General features: G+C 40.0%; 1 protein-coding gene across 5 annotated transcripts in view; it reads right to left on the reverse strand.

The window, feature by feature from the left end:
* Positions 1–14,306, reverse strand: part of Fndc3a (fibronectin type III domain containing 3A) — a 153,848-nt gene extending 139,542 nt beyond the window's left edge. Inside the window, exons 1-2 of one of the 5 annotated variants that reach the window (XM_029469237.1) lie at positions 4,582–4,597; positions 3,876–3,937 (exon numbers count right to left, since the gene is read on the reverse strand). The gene's annotated coding sequence lies outside the window, so the exon portion shown is untranslated. Of the gene's footprint in view, positions 1–3,875; positions 4,032–4,581; positions 4,598–13,045; positions 13,180–13,354; positions 13,651–14,176 lie in introns of those variants that run through there. The other 4 variants (XM_021181265.2, XM_021181263.2, XM_029469236.1 and 1 more) reach the window with 4 other exon arrangements.
* Positions 14,307–14,865: the final 559 nt, after the last annotated feature.

Raw genomic sequence — 14,865 nt, forward strand, 5'->3', positions numbered from 1 at the left:
ATACTTCTAGAGTCAAAAAGTAACTACACGTGGGTTAATTCTACTCTCATCTGCAGATATTTTATTGGCCTCTGTAAAAGTTATTACTTTTTATGTGATAGATCGTTCACTTTGGTCTTATAGAATTTCAAGTTCCCAACCTGACTCCTTTGACCACATTAACTGCTTAGCAGTTCTACTCACAGCATCATGGCTTGCACATCTATGCAGATGCTGCAGAGTTGGAGCAACTTTGCATACTTAACATGGTTAGCTTCACCAATTACTAGCAAAGAACAAATTTTATCACAAGAAAATTCTGTTTTGATGTTCTGTGAAACAGAACAGAGCCTTTCAGTAGAACACAGTAACTTAATGCAGTGCTTTCCCAATTCTGTTATAAACCTCTAACTACTCCTGGGCTAAAAGTTATTTTCCATAAGCACATCATTTCTCTCCATCCTGTTTATCAAGAAAGCTTGTCCTTACTCTTAATACACAATGATTTCTCTCCAGAGTTCTAACACCAAGTGTCTTTAGAGTTCTGGGGGTGCAAAACTTGTCTTACCTTCCTGATCCCCAGGAGTAGCTTTGAAAGAGGAGCTTTTTCATGTGACATGGAAGATGGAGGTATGTGGAAGATGAAAAACATTCACAATTATAATTTGTGTAGTGACAGAACCTGGGACTGTGCACTGCCTAAACAAGCACTCTGCTGCTCAACCACAGCTACAACTAAGAATTACATCTAAAAAGGTAAAGCAGGGAGGCAGGAATGGGAGGACTGTGGACTTGCTGGCCTGTCATCTGGCCTCTGGCTACCTAGTCTAGCCCCAGATTCAATGAGATTGTGTCTCAAAGAAGTAAAGGTGGAGAGCAACAGAGCAGAACACCCAGAATTTTCTGGCCTCTGCACATGTACTGGCATGTAAGTACATGCATACATCAAACACACACACACACACACACACAAAACAGTAAGATTACTTTGGATAGCAGTTAACTTACAAAAGTTAAGAATCACTAGTGTAATTCCTACTTCTTTGAATGTGTTTTACTGAAGCTCAGACACACCATTATATTGAAATTGTTATTCCCTTTGACATTTTGTTTTTGAGTCTTAGCCTTGAATAGCCTGTTATTTACTATAACATGTGTGTGTGTGTGTGTGTTCATGGGAGTATGTGTGTCAGTCTCACTTCATGTGTATTAGAGACCGATGTGGGAAGGCAGGCTTAGTAGCAAGTGTCTTTGTTTGCCGAGCCATCCCATTGGCCTTGATATTGTTATTTCTAAAACTATGAATAAACTTAAAGACTGACTGGGAAGCTTTCACAAGTGAAAGAAAATAATATTTAAAAATACACAGGAAAGGACAAAAACTAAAACTTCCCAATAAAGAAAATGATTTGGAAAAGGACCGATCAGAATTGCCCAAACCCAACTGTCTTCAGTTTTGTTAGCAGATTTGTTACACCACAAAGGCTTTACCTGCTGTCATAAACATATACATATAAGCATAACTTTTTCTTTATTGTCTCAAATCCAAACTCCACTTCTAAAGCTTCACAACTGCAGTGGGTAGCATTCCTTTTCCTCTGCATGTGCAAGTGGTATTCTAGAGCAGCTATTATACAAATAAAGTCACATGTACGACTCTCTTAGGTTTTTCATGCAAAATATCTTGAAGATTTTCATTAAAAATTACTTTCATAGCTCTATTCCATGTATCTGCTGGTGCCTAACTTTCTATTGTTAATTTATTCTTCTTTTGGAATTTATCTGTGTGTGTGTGTGTGTGTGTGTGTATGTATGTGTGTGTGTACAATGCTTGTGAGTGCAATACTCACAGAAATGAAAAGAGGGCACTGGATCTCCTGGATCTGGAGTTCAAGGTAGCTATGAAGCACCTGACATGAGAGCTGGGAATTGAACCTGAGTCTCTACAAGATCAGTACACATCTGTAACTGCTGAGCCTTCTCTCCAGCCTCAAGCTTTTCTTTTTTTCTTTTCTAGGCAAGGTCTCCTTGTATAAGTAACCATGCTGGCCTTGAACTCACAGAGATTCCACTTCCTCTACTTCATGAGGGTGGGGATTCAAGGCACCTGCCAACACATCTGGCATACTTGCAGTTTTCATTTATGTTTGCCTTCATCTGCAGCTATAGCCATGTAGTATCAACATTCTCCAGGAATCTATGAAAATATTTCTATATTATAGGTATGATTCAAAAGTGTATTGGTAAAAGTAGACAGAAACTGCTACTTTCTTCATAAAAAAAAAAAAACCTATTTATACTCTGTTCAGTAATTCTTGAGTGCATGTTTTCCAGTTTGACACTACTAAAATTCCCTGATAATTTGCTAGTTATGTACTTCAAAGTTTTTAAGTCATCTCTCACTGAGGTTTTAAGCTAAATTTCTCAAAATCCTCCTGTGGCTGTCTCCAGATCTTTTATAAGATCGTTTATAAGATCCATTTTGGCTGCACGTATGTGTTTGCACCAGTTACATCACTGATCAGCAGAAGATGTTCTATCTCCTGGAACTAGAGCTGTGGATGGTTATGAACCACCATGATGTGACTGGAAACTGAACCCAGCTCCTCTGAAAGAGCAACAAGTTCTTTTAACCACAGAACCATTTCTCCAGCCTCAAGATTTCTGCATTATTATTTCTATGAATTTATTGGTCATATTTTTTCCTATTTTCTATTAAGCTATCTTTGTTACAATAATTATAGGCAAACTTATAAAGCTCCAGTTTTTTTTCTGTTACCTGGTGAATACTGTATTCTAGTCTCTCAACTGCCTTTTTTAAATGATGCCAAAACTGGGCAGTCTTCACCTCAAGGATTTTTTAAAAACTACCCCCAAAATTTTTGACATTTAGTCTTTTTTTTTCCCCTCTTGGATATTTAAGTTCATTTGAAACTTAAGAATACCCAACTATATGGAAGACTTCCCTACACTATTAAAAGCTAAGTTTTCCATTACTCAGTAGTTCCCTATATTTTCTTTCTCTTGAATTTGATTCTGTCCCTTTGATAATTAGGCTTATCTCTACCCAGACTCTTACTGCTTTAAAGTTAGACTCCTGGGGCTCAAGAGTTGCTCAGTGGTTACGACCACTCACTGCTTTTCAAGAAGATTTCGACCACTCACTGCTTTTCAAGAAGATTTCGGTTCAAGCCCCAACACCCATATGGCAGCTTATAACTGACCATAACTCCAGTTCCCAGGGATCTCTTGCCTTCTTAAAGACTCTGCAGACACTAAACACATCTGGTGCACATACACACATGCAGTCAAAACACTCATACACATAAAAACAAATACATCTTAAAAATATAAAGCTTCACAAAGATTTGATTTTTACCTTTGATAAGTAAGCCCCCCTTGTATTTGGCTATGTGCCTCTATAGCTTCCTCCATCTTCCAATTTTGCAAGTGTCATTTTAAAATGACATTAAATTTCTAATTAAAATAATGATTTTTTATAAACTAATATGGTTAAGAACTGCCACTTTGTAATAATTAGTGAGTTACCAATTTCAGAAAATTTTCTCCATTAATCATATTTTCTTCATTTAGTTATTACACATTTTACAATTTTTAAAGTATTTTATAACTTACAATTGCTCTTTTTCTTAACTACTTCAAAAGTCAGTCACTGATGGTACAGAAAAACTTTAGTAAATTAACCTCATAGCCAGATATTTACTGAAACCCTTTAAGTAATTTTCAGTTTACTAACATGTGTGTCTCTGTGTGTGTGTCTCTCTCTCTGTGTGTGTGTGTGTGTGTGTGAGAGAGAGACTGAGGGGAGAGAGAGAGAGAGATGAGGAAACTAGATACTTTGCCAGTACGTTTAAGAAAAGGATGTCTAGTCTTACCACTTCTCTTCTAATTCCGTTTTGTCGTTGCTGTGGTCAGGGTGGTGGTGATGGTGACGGGGCTACCGGGAATAGAGCACAGAACATCAGCTATAGAGTTAAGTGTTCTAAAGCTAAATCATACCTCAGCCCTATTTTGTATTTTCTAAGTTTGCAATCATTTCTGTTATAAATAATAACGTACTATTCTCCTATTACAAGTTATTTTTCTTGTTTCTTAATAATCAGGTAAGAGTTTTGGACCAATGTTAATAATGTTCCTATCTTTTAATAAAAGTACTTCTAGTATTTCACTATGGCATTCAATATAAGTTCCTGCTAGAATAATTTTATAAGGTTATTTCTTGTTGATGGTGAGTTATTAGGACTGGTAACTGAATCTCAGAAAACAAATTTTAGCACTAAAGAGATAATTATGATTGTCCCTAAGATCTATAAATATGGCAAATTATATTAATATTTTCTAGAAGTGAACCATTATATACCTGGAATTCAGCACAGTAACATTTTTAGCACCAAAGAGATAAGTATAATTGTAAATAGTTGTATAGTAAATTACTTAACTATGTCTCCTAAGACTGAATCATTACATTCCTGGGATGCAACATATTAGAACTGGTATTAACAAAAAGCCCAGGTTCCAGCATCATCTGTACTCAAAGTCTGTATCACTAAACAGCTCTATGGTCTTGGGCATATTAGTTACCTTATTTTAAAAATGGTGGCAATGATATCTAAGTCAGATAGCTTGAGAACCAAATAAGCAGCTATGTATGAAGTTTGGAACAACACCTAAGGCAGAAAAAGCACTTATTTATTTATAATAAATAAATAAGTTATTTATTAATAATATTGTCCTAGCCAAGAACAGAGTTTGTAGCATTCAGAAAGTCAACAAACTAAGGCTTGGGTGTCAAACCTGGCCTGCTGCCTGTCCCATAAATACAGCTGAATTAGAAGAGAGCCACACTCATTTTTGTATAATATGGCTGTGGCTGTTTTCTGCTCCTGGTGTAGCTTGGCTTCAGTAGGTATACAGAGTCCTTGCCAACAACAATGCCTGAAATACTGATTCTCTGCTCCTTCAGTTCAAAACTGTCAGTAACAGCTGTGTTGTTCACAGTCCACTAGTTAGAAAACCTAACATACAAAAACATATATAATACACACACACACACACGAACAATGTACACAATCACAACACTCTACTGGAAACAGGGCTACTCGGGGTCAAAACCAGGAAAGAGTCACACAAGTAAAAAGGAGTAAGAGAAGAGGCATTTTATTTAATTATTTTAAAATATGTATTTATTTACATGACTTTATCGTTCATCCTAGTCTGTGAACCCAGAGAGAAGGCAGTATAACATTCATTTTATAACATTTGTATTGCAGGCATTGAAGACATTTTAATTCTTCAACAAATGATAGATAGATAAATTAATAGTGAAAATAAGAACAGGAAACTTGGATGTCAATAACTAACACATCTGTCAAGTTGCAGATATAAATATATTACGGCACTCATTCCATTCCCAAGAAATAAGTTCTGCCTTTTAATCCTTTTAAGCACTTACTATAAAGGACAGATATCATTCCATCCACTGGACATGGAGGACTCAGGGGTCACTGCGATAAAGTCGCATTTTTCTATATACCTGGAAAGACAACCGATAGTCTGTTACACCGCTCACCTCAGGGTCAAAGCTGGAAAGTGATGAGACACAATGGGGTGGCCAATGCTATCAACAGAATATGGATTTGCAGAGAAAGAAGACTATGGTTAAGTCAAGAGACAGTTTGGGATATCTTTAAATTGAGGAGTTATTCTAATAAGCTCATCATTTAAAATATTAGTCTGATGCAACCTAAAAAGTGGGTTAAGAAGGACACAGCAGCTCCTATACTTTACCCTAGGGCAGTGGTTCTCAACCTTCCTAATGCTGAGACCATTTAATACAGTTCCTCGTGTTATGGGGACCCCCAACCAGAAAGTTATTTTTGTTGTGACTTCATAATTGTAATTTTGCTGTTATGAATTATAATGTTAATATCTGATATGCAGGATATGTGTGTGATATGTGGCCCCTGTGAAAGAGTCTTTCAACCCCCAAAGGGGTTGAAACACACAAGCTGAAAACTGCTGCCCAACCATGTGAACCAATCTTAGTAAGTTTCAAATAACAGATATATAAATGAAGTACTGACATACTATGATATTTTCTTTAAAATACTGCTCTAAAGTAGTAGTTGTACTTGGGCATAACAATATACAAAGCAACAGAAAGGTACTTAATAAACTATTATGATAAAATGTAAATAATATTTATACACCAAACATTATAAATAAAAATACTACATGGGGGGAAAAAATCATGCCTTTAATCCCAGCACTCGGGAGGCAGAGGTAGGCAGATTTCTGAGTTCGAGGCCAGCCTGGTCTACAAAGTGAGTTCCAGGACAGCCAGGGCTATACAGAGAAACCCTGTCTCAAAAACCAAAAAAAAAAAAGTCAAGAATAAAACCATATTTGAGAATGCCTATATTACAAGAAGAAAAAACAGAAAATTTAAACAAACTGACATCATGAATTCTTTTTATTTAAGCAAATATTAAGACAGACTGATTTTGAAGTCCATGAAATAACTACTACTTCAACCAAAGCAGTACACGGTATGCACATGGACTGCCTCTCTCAAGGCACAACATACACAAGTTCAATGTCCTTTCATCAACATGCTCAGAGTCAGGAGTGCTCAGACACTGGAGTATCTGCACACACCATGACATATTCTGGAAATGGGAACTAAATCTAAACACAAAATCCACTTGTGTTTTATATATATGCTATATACGTGGCCTGGTGTTTCTACATACAGTGTTTTTAGCTTACCAACACCTTAACTGTAACCCAGCACTCCACATGAAGTGAAGACTTTTGCATCTGTGACATCATGGTAGCAATCAGTTTCACATTCTGGAGCATCTTGAATTTGGGGTTTGGGGTGCTCAACTTGTAATTACATTTAAAGAGAAGTCTTAACTATGCTGTGAAGTGTACTTAAGAAACATCTGCTCCAAATATGCAGCCAAGTGAGGAGATTCTCTCCCCTCCCATTATGTGGCTTGTGGGTTTATTAAAGACAACTACACACACTTAAATCAATTAAACAGATCCCTCACTGGAGAAGGAGGAAGTCACTTTGAAAATATAAATCTTTATGTACAAATATATATTAAGATGTGAGTTCTAAAGAAGAAAACAGAAAAAAAACCACTATTCAACACTACTATAGTCTGATTTATACAATAATCTGTCAAATGTACCTAACTTTCTTATCAAGTTTGATGGCAAAATACACACTACACTTTGTATTTCTACCAACTAGCACCTAAGCCATCTCAAAGAGTGAGGAAGGAAGAAAGAAGTCATTCCCAAGTAGAATACCTGGCAGGTTTATACAGGGCTTTAAAAGTAACTGAGTAATGGTCCTAAAATCCAATGACCTTAGCAGGTGTTTCTCAGTATTGTAAAGATACTGTCTTCTACTGAAGAACTACTTCACTCATTTCATATACCCATTGTCTTTCCACTATGGATACAGCAGTGAAGCAGTATGGAACAGATCAGCAAAGAGGGACAGAGGAAGAGTGTAGCAAGGACTGCTCTCAAGATTAATGAGTGAAAATTTTGTTATATCTTATTTTATTTGCAAAAAAAAAAAAAAAAAAAAAACCAGTTATGACTTTCTAGACTACTGAATACTTCCTGAAAAGGCTGATTATAGAACTCTGCGGAGTAAAACTCGACCTCAAAAGTTCTGGTCAGATTAGAAAAACAATCTGTTCAGCAGCTTCTGGTACATACATATGAGCACTGATGTAAGCACATACATGGTACCTTAACATGTTCATGTTTCAACCATCTTATTGAGCTCTTTACAATGAGTGTAATGAAAACAAAGCAGATATTCTCAATATTAAAACTTAGAAAACCAAACCATGAAATCCCATTCACTAATGAGTAGTGAATGTGGAACAAGGACCTGCACCATCCAAGGCACTTGGTCTCCCCCTTAGGCAGGGAAGATGGCAGGATGGTAAAGCAGAGGCCAATTATGAATTAATCCCTACACCCTTCTTTTTCCAAGATAGGGTCTCAGCTATGAAGCCCTGGCTGGCCTGGAACTCACAATGTAGATCAGGCTGGCTTTTAACATAGAGGTCCTCCTGCCTCTGCCTCTGGAATGCTGAGATTAAAGGCACACGCCATCATGTGTGGCTAATAATTTCTTCTTAAAGCACAATGTTAAGTCAAAATTGAATTAGGTAGCAATCGAGAAAGGTCAAACAAAACCTAATTCAAAAGGCTTATGCTGCCTTTAAACTTAAGATAGTAAAAATATTTATAAAGGAAGACAAAGTTATAGAAGCATAAAAGATTAATGTTTGGTTTGATTTTAGTGTTTTTAACAGAAAAATAAAGGGGAGAAACAGTACTAATTCTGTCTAGTCAATATCTCTTCTACTTTCTCAAACACCCAATACTCACCACATACAAAGCATATTTATGATGCCTGAAGCAAAAAAAAATATGTTCTTATGCTATCTACATTTTAATCTCTTGATATCACAAACTATGTAGCGGCCCTCAGGAACAAAGCCATACATAATCTCAGGCACCATGGGTCACCTGGTAAGAATAGGAGAAAAACAGTGAAAAGAGAGAAAAGTATCTTATCTTAGATCAGTGGTTCTCAACCTTCCTAAGGCTGTGACTCTTTATTTAATACAGTAAGTATGTCATATTGTGGTGAGTCCCAACCATAAAATGATTTTCGCTGCTTCTTCATAGCTATAATTTTGCTGTTATCAATCACAATATAAATATCTGATATGCAGGATATCTGCATACCTGATATGCAGGGTATCTGCATATCTGATATGCAGGATATCTGATATTGACCCCTGTAAAAGGGTCCTTCATCACCAGAGGAGTTGCAAGCCACAGCTTGAAAGCTGCTGTCTTAGAAGCACATGTTATAAATTTAGAAACTTCAAAGAGATGTTTCAAAAGGAGAAGTTTCAAAACAGTATATTTTAGAGATTTCTGGGTCTTCCCTCCTTCAATATACATGGTATAATATTTTCTAGATGAGTCTAGTTTATCAATCTGATTACCAATTGCTCCATAACAGTAACTATTCTTAGGGTTACTGCAGGATTTCTAATGTTTAGAACTCACCTTAGATTACTGTTTAAAACCAGGTTATTGGTCTCCTGCCATCACTTACAGACCTCCAGCACCCTAACCAGGGTTTCTAAAATGACAGTTGTGTACTTTTTAAAACCATAAACCCAGCGGAGTTGGTAGGTTTAACTTCACACACATTTTAATTCCAGCCTCGGTGTAGCTGTTTCAGTGCCCAACTCAAAGACAACTTCTTCCCTGTCTGAAACCTAGACTAGGCTCTTGCTACAACTTTACACAGACAATAATTACAGTAGTAGTTATTTTAGCATATTTTCTTTATTTTCATATACCACAAAAATATATAGCACTACTTCAAACACCATTAGAAAAATACTTTACAATATGTGTTATATGGACAGTTAGCCATTACTCAGCCAGATGGCTAACTCTAGCCTGCTGACATGGTTTTTAAATTAAAAAAAAATAATAAAATAAAATAAACAAGCAAACAAAAATATCCAACAGAGATTACCAACAGTTTTCAAGACAATATTACCAAGCAATCTATAAAAAGGCTGTCTACCCTTATCTAAGTTATATAAACATATATAATCTTTCTAATTACTAAGAAAACTGAAGCTAGAGATCAAAATGCTAAGCAAAACAAAACAGTAAGAAAGATAAACACTATTTTCTCTCATATACAGAATTTTTAATCTCTGTATATGGCATAAAAGCAGAAGTGTGACTGGGAGGGGTATTAAGTGAGAGGGAGGTGGGAGCAGGAGAGGGTAATGGAATATACAGAAATATGTGCACTCACCCCCCCCCACTCACACACATATATATACATACACCCAGACACACATACACACACATACACACACACACACACAAAATGAAAGCAGAAAAGGCATTTGGGGGAAATGGAGACCCGCAATTAGCAAGGAAGAGGGTCCAAAGATGGTAGTGGGGAAGAAAATGAGCCCAGTAAATGATACATATGTATGAGAATGTCATATCAAATTCTGTTTTTTGTATGCTAAGTACAAAACAAAGTGGTATGTGGTTCTGTATTACTTTCATAGCCAAGTTCCTGCTGATGCTAAGCAGAACTTTCTTCTCCAGGGCTTCCTACTTGACTCTTCATACCTCATGGGGCCTAGCTCCAATCTCTGCCTGATCATCTTTTTCTTAACACTTGTCCTTGGATGCTCCAGAACCACTCCTCTCACTACTACCTCCAACTCTCCCTGTCACTCTCTTTTGGAATGAGTTTTCCTTTGACACAGAAACCCTTCCTAAATTTCAAGCTGGACTTACTCCAAATGCCCAGACGGTTGTAGCCCTCCTTCACAGCACTTTCAGTCACAGTGGATGCTACACACTTTAAAGATATTGTGCTAAGTTTCTGTTAATGGTCTCCTTTGTTACTGTACAATTCTTAGATAATTTGTAAATTACTTGAAGGAACACATCCCACTGCTTTTGTATCCCTTATTTTAAATAAAAGCTCATCATTCCCTGAGTCTATGCCATCTCCTCCCAAGCACACTATCTTGCAGCAGCTATCTTGTGCAGAAAACTAGCCTAAAGCCTGGGAGTGGTTGACAGGGGATGGGGATCATCAGAAGATGAAACTCACAAAGAAGTTACTGGAAGCCCAGAGGCCGCATGGCAAATGTACACAGTATATATTAAGGCACACAAAACCCAACCAGTTGGAGAGAAGGTTAAGGATACTGATATAAAAAGGACTCTCTGAAATAAAGACTAGAGGATTAAACAGGATAAACACTCACAATACATGTAAAAGAACAAAATGTGCCCTTTATCTCCATGGGTCATCAATTTCTTTGTAATAAGGCACTCTTGATACACATGTTGTACCAAAGTGATCAACTAAAGTACTATAGGACTCAATGGACAGAATTCTAAATCTGACTTTTTTTTTAAACATTCAGAACTTATTTTAATAATTCTTGTTTTAGAGATTGCATTTAACAACAAAACCCAACAAACTGCTTATCAATACCAGGCTTATAAACATGGAAATCATATGCGCGTCCTTATATCATGAACCAAGACATAACCAAAACTCATTTTCATGAAAAAAAAATGCAGTAAAAATGTTTTGCTTTAAAATACCTATTTTGTTTACATCATCAAATGATATTTTAACACTACAGGCAAAATATAAGATGAATAAGCCATATATATGCCAAAAATATAAATATTTTCAAGTAGAAATATTACATATGAGTCTAAGCTATGGCTGAACAAATCATAAATTAAATGTCTTTTACTGAAGTCAAGCTAAAAGACAATATCCATTACAATATTCTTTATTTTTCTCCTGTGTTTTCCAGAATCTCTCAGCCTCCATCTCACTAGACAAGGAAAGCAGAGAATTTTTTTCTTCATTTGTATTCAATTTATAGAAATATAGAGATGTAAAAAGGAATCATTAAATGTATGGTAAAATAAATCATCTCTCAATTACACGGAGAGGAAATGATGACACATCACATACACACACACACACGCACACATACACACAAGGAAATGATGACACATCACACACACACACATACACACAAAATCTGTGTTTTCGAATGCACACCATTAATTTGGAAGAAGAAAATTCCCCTTACAATCATGCTTCCCTGAGGCTAGTGTTAATTAAGCATGAGGGTTTTTTTCCTGACCATTGGGTGACAAGAATTCAGACAGAAGGGGAAAAGGAAAGAGTTAAGGCAGAGGCATACAGGTGGCCAAAGGAAAGCAGCCTGAGAGAAAAACGTCCCACTTAACCTACAAAGCAAGCCTGGAGAGGATCTACAAAGACAAAACAACACAGAGAAATTGAGAAATTTAATATGAAAATGCTAAAATTGTTAAACGTAAAACCTAAACAAGATTTTTCTCTTATCACCTTATCTTCTCTCCTCCCTTTAGAGAATGTTATTGGTGGTAAATTACAAGTGGACTAAAAAAAAATTTTTTTAAACCCAACGAAAAGCCATGTTTTAAAAGACCTTATCATTGCTTTCCAATAGGCCCAACACCTGTCTCCATGGGTAACTGCGCTCATTAGTTGAGAAAAAAAATCAATTTAAACAAGAAAATGTTAAGAAGGCAGGGGGCTCATCTCTCTGGAACATTCTTAGGTGACTTAAACAACACTTCCAAGATGACAAGAATTACACACTCCGCAAATACACACAAACTAAATATTTATCTAAACTCGGGATATGAGCCAGAAATCTCAATTTGCTTCTGTCTGACATATGGCTCGGTTTTGACTGGCATATGTTTCGTACTGATGCTGGCAAAAGCATAGTGATTAAAATATTACAGAAAAGCTTCAACTGCTCTTTCATTCTTACAACTCATCTTAGCCAAGAGGCTGAGAGGCGATGCTATTTGCTTCTTATAACATGCACAAACTTGGGTTTCAAGAACTGAAACAGACCACAATAGGATGCAGCAACATCATTATGTGGCTCAGTGAGCACTTCAAGATTATAATACAAAAAGAGGAAAAGCCTTGTCCGCCTGCCACTGTCAGTAGAGGGACAGCTGAGAAGGTGCTCAAAGGAACTTACAGTCTCACTAAAACAAATATCTCTAGCTCACCGTCCTTAGCACCCTCGGCGCTCTCTCTCTCTCTCTCTCTCTCTCTCTCTCTCTCTCTCACACACACACACACACACACACACACACACACGAATACCCCCCAATGCTTTTTATGAAAGGTGATAGTTTAATAAAACTACAATTACCTATCACACACGGTAAAAGCAGCAAGCGCTAGCGATCTGACGTCGAAATTCCTCGCTCCTTTTCCTTCACCCGGCGCGTGCCGCCCTTTCCCAGAGTCGTGTCAAAAGTTCACCCACGCAGGCTGCCGAGCTGGCCGAGCACCGCAGCCTCCCTTCCTCCTCGCCACCGACCGAACAGGTGGTTGCCTTACCTGGGGAAGAGGAGCCGCCAGGCACCGGCGGCGGCCGCCCGGGCGGGCGCAGACCCGAAGGGCGTGTTTTCGAGGATTTAACCCTCAGGTGCGCAGGCAGCGCTCCGCGGTCGCCGAGCCCCGGCAGGTGTCGCGCACGTCCCCGCCGCGTCCCGGGCCCGTCACCCCGCGGACGGCGCGGCCTCGCGTGGGGGCGTCGCCCATCCGCCCGCCCTCCCCGACGGGCTCAGCCCTCCGGCGGCGCGGCCCGCAGCCCCAGCCTAACGGTTTCCCCGACGCGGACTCCGACGTCCCCCTGCCGGCTCTCACCTCCGAATCCCGCCGCTCCGAAGCGAAGGAAGGCGGATCCCCCACCCCGGGCGTCTCTCCTGCGAGGCTCCGGCTCGTCCTCTCACTCGCTTGGCTGTGGGCCGGGGCTCCTGCGGCCGCCGCTGCGCTGACTGCTGTGGAGGGGGGTGTTGGGGAGGGGTGTTTCCCGGCAGTGACGGCGCCGCCGCCTCAGCCCCGCTCTTCGCTCCCTCTCCGCGTAGCTCCCGCTTTCTGTTTCACCCGAGGGACCGCGAATGCCGCCGCCGCCATGATTACTACGGAGCCGGGAGGAGGAGCCCGGAGTCGGCGCGCCCAGTGCGGCTGCGCGAGCCCCGCCGACGGCGCCCCCGGCCGCCCGGACCCGGAGCCCCCGCGCGCGCACACACACGAGCGCGAGCGCGCGCACCCGAACCGGCTCGCCCGCCGCCCCGCAAGCCGAGGCTTCGCGGGCCCGCAAGTGTGTGGCGTGCGAGCTCCGGTGCCGCTCTCCCAGAGCCCGGGAACTGTGCCGATGATTGACGTATCCGGGGCCCCACACGCCATTCCGAATGCAGTTTAGAAAGCGCCCCCCACCCACCGCCCCCAGAGACGAACCGTGTCAGCCCCTCTTCGGCAAGCCCCAGAACTTAGGATGCCGGCAGGTGCTTTTAGAGACAAGCCCCGGACGGGGAAGCGCCCCGAAGTGGGTTCAGACCTTTCCCCTCCCAGACGGTTAGAGCCCCGGCATTTTCTAGCACCCACGAAACAGATTTACGTCTTTCAGAAACGCACAGCTTAAAGCTACTGGACTCGGACCAGCCGAATCTAGTGGAAACCCGTTACCTTGACGTCTGCCACCGCGGAGAACGAAGCGGAGGCGGCGACAATTTCCTTAAGCCTCGAGCGATGGGGGGGCGGCGGGGGGGACGCTGCAGTAGCGCCTGAGGGCCGGCCCGGACTGCTTACTTTTGCAGTTTCACCGGAAGCCTTAGGGAGAGGGTCGTCTTGGGGAACCTGAGTCCTCCCCCTGTCCAGCCAAAACTGGTGACTGATGAAACCAGGTTCCACGTCTGACTTGTGGTTCAGTTTATTGGTTGCGCTGCGTTTTAAGATGGCAATCTTTTTCTTCTTCTTCTTTTTTTAATCATTTAACAGAAATCTCTCGAAGATGTACGTATTTCTTACGTTCTTAAAAAAGAAAAAACAAAAACAAAAACTGGATAATGAAATTCTTAGTGGATCATTGACTATCAAATAAGATACCCAGACAGTACCAAAGTCCCATGGGATTGCAGAGGTGTGCGCCAGAGTATAAAATCCCCACCTTGGTGCTGTTTTATTTGCAGTGTTCTTACTTTTCTTAAAGACCCCTCACTTGGCTTGTGTTCATCTGTCTGTACATCCACTTTAACCATTTCTATTTTCCTGTGGTGGTGTTTTTTTAAAGCCCCACTTTCTTCCTTCTCCACCTACTTTTCGCTATGGCTGCAGACAATGATTGATCCGATGTTTGTATCCACAGCCAGCTAATG

This window comes from Mus caroli, chromosome 14 (genome assembly GCF_900094665.2).
Source record: "Mus caroli chromosome 14, CAROLI_EIJ_v1.1, whole genome shotgun sequence".
Classification (NCBI taxonomy): Eukaryota; Metazoa; Chordata; class Mammalia; order Rodentia; family Muridae; genus Mus; species Mus caroli.